This window comes from Orycteropus afer, unplaced genomic scaffold (assembly GCF_000298275.1).
Source record: "Orycteropus afer afer isolate SDZICR_OR568_19922 unplaced genomic scaffold, OryAfe1.0 scaffold00001, whole genome shotgun sequence".
Taxonomy (NCBI): Eukaryota; Metazoa; Chordata; class Mammalia; order Tubulidentata; family Orycteropodidae; genus Orycteropus; species Orycteropus afer.
The window spans coordinates 39714559-39717621 of record NW_006921588.1 but is presented as its reverse complement, the minus strand read 5'-3'; positions in this window follow the sequence as shown (position 1 = coordinate 39717621).

Genomic DNA, 3063 nt, shown 5'->3' with positions numbered 1-3063 from the left:
GGTCTATAGCACAAATTTCTCACTTTAAAATTGAGGAAATAGAAGCCCAGTTTCTTCTTTTCATCTACATTCACAAGATAACAGTTTGCAAAGTGGAATCAAACTCAGTTTTTGTTTATGCTCACCATTAAACTGATCCATTTCTAATTATTGGAATTTTACATAATAGTGAACTACTACTTAGGCTTATTCAAAGATAATGACAATGTTGGGCAATCTACTTCCTTAGTGACACTGCCTCAGAAACCCAAGCAGGGGTCGCTATGAGTCGGATCTGACTGAACAGCACTGAGTTTGGTTTGATTTTCTGGTTTTGGTAACAAATTATGCATCACTAGTGAAGGCAAAAGAAAGGGATGCTAGAAGAGCAAGAGAATGACAGACGGCAAAGAAGGTGAAAACCAAAACCAAACCCACTGCCACTGAGTAGATTCCTACTCATAGTGACCCTATAGGTCTGATTAGACCAGCCCCATAGGATCTCCAAGGCTGTTATCTTTATGGAAGCAGACTATCACACCCTTCTCTTGTGGAGCGGCTGATGGCTTCGAAGCAGCTGAACACTTAACCACTGTGCCACCAAAACTCCTAAAGAAAAGCAGAGAAAAATTTAGTCCACATCAGTATTTGACTAATGCAGGATTTCTCAAAAATATAACACTTTATCACTCAATTCAGACTTTCTATCAGTAATGCCAAATTCAGTTACAACGATGATCGTTAAGTATAAGCCCTCAATGTTGATCAAACCAGGGCTTTTTATGTGTGTATGAAAGTTTTTATCTTTTCTTATCTAGAATATTTATCTAGAATAAGCTAATGTTGGTGTGAGCAGATTTAATTAAAGGCCACAGAAGTTAGCACATCGAAAGGAAAATGAACTACTGTATTTTGGAGCTGTGTACACTTGGCAGCCATGGAATTTGTAGGCACAACAAAGGCTGAAATGTACAAGGGAGAAAAATCCTGTTGTTAGACAGCATCTCCCAAACCAGCATTATTGCAATTGATTCTGTTTCTAGCCTCTCCCTGACCCCACTGTTACCCTCAAATCCCACTCAGCTTCCATACCGAGTTTTTTATTCTGATGCTGTTTTCTCTCCACATAGTTTCCTTCCAAACCCACAACCATGTTCCACTCATCAACTACCTCTTTAGAAAGCTTCAGGCTGGATGGCCAGGCATGAAGTGCTGGCAGGTGGTGTAGCTGTTAGCCAGCCTTGTGCATCACAAGAGATCTGATGCTATCAAATTCCTTTTCCCCTAAAGACTAAAGAGAGCTAGCTTTTGTGAGCATGCAGGAGGGGGATGAAAACAGTTTGTCTCCTGAGCAGCCAGCCTTTGTCATATTACAAATGAAATCACTTCGGAAATTTAGAGAATTAATATCATAATGAAGACGGGAGTACCCATTAGGGTGGTCTAATGTTGCTCTGGAGAAATGTGATGGATGCCCAGTGGCTGCAAGCCCTTATTTGCAGAGAGTCACCTCTGCAGTTGCCATTATTAGGAAGATGTCTGAAGCAGAGGATCAGACACAACCATTGCAAGATGAGATAGTGTTTGACTGGTTTCCAGGGAACCGAAGGATACAAGCTTAGTTGTACCTGTCACTATGGCTCCCAGCATTTTTCCCCCTTAATGTCTTTTTTAGCTGTAGGAAGTTTCTCTTTAAAGATTCAGTGCTTTTCTAATGGCATAAAGTGAGTAATAGGGAGCATATAAAAATGTTATATAGATTACAAATGAATTCAGTCTATTTTAAGACAATGTGTGCCAGCCCTAAAGAATGATTTTATTTAGCTTTAGTTTTCTCTTGAGAATAAATTTAGCCAAACATTCTGAAGTGAATACGCCACTGGCATCTCTATGTTCATTTACCCTTCTGTGTATAACATCTCTCGCTTTCTGTGGTAATACATGTGCTTATCCAAAATCTGACCTGCATTTGATGCCCTTTCCTGCACTAAAGCCTAGAATACGATGCATCCAGGAATTATTATAAAATGTAATTGAATCATCATTTCTGATACACAAATATCTTTCTCTGTTTTACTGTTTTCCAGTGATATTGGTATACATAATAGAAAATGGGAGTCTTCCAAAACCTCATATCAGTTCCAGATTAGATAGAATGGAAGGATAATTTCTCTGAGAAAATTCTGGAAGAGTATAAAGGAACAGAAATGAAAGGCTAAGTGTTGCCTGGAAGGTAAAATACACCTACTTTTTCTCCATTTCACAACTGGTCATTTTGTCTTTTCAAATCTGAATTTACACAATTTACATTTCTCATTCCTATGACAGCCAAGAACTAAGTGTTATCCTTTCTCTGAAATATTTTTCCTCCAATATCTCTCCTTTTTCAAGACATATATGAAAGTCATTCTCTTGATAAATTCAGATATGATTTTCTATTTGAGACTTCTGTAAAGTTATAATTACTCAGATTTTGGAAAGAACTCTCAATTATAAATGGAAACAACTCAGGAGTTAGTCCCAATCCTTGTCCCAGTATGAACAGAACCAAATTGCTAAATTTACTTGTTCATCAATTCCAGAGAAAATTTGAACTGTACCAGGATGTGGTTCAATGTATATCGAGGTTCTTTTATTTTTTTTGAGGTGCTTTTATTTTTCTGTTATTTTTTATGTTCAGAACCTTTAAGGACAACAAATGTAAAGGTCCAATCGAACCCCTTTTATCTATAAAGACAAACTAGAAGCAGGATTTATGAAAATGCTGGTAGAGATAACTACTCCATGGGTGGTCTTTGGTTCCTTTGGAAGGGGATAAAATAATCCCATTCATGAAGCCTTATTACCTGGCCAGGACAATAAATTCTACTCACTCTCCATACACAAAAACTTGCTGATCTTCCAAATATATACTTCACCTTCCCATTCTGGTTTATTATTATATTTCAAATTTGCATTTCATCACATATGTTATTTCTCTGTAATGTTGACATAGTCAAGTCATTTTTTTTTTCCAAGCTAGACTTTGATTTAGTCCCCAGGAGCGAGGTAAGCACGGGCAGGCTTGTGCTTACTCACTGATCT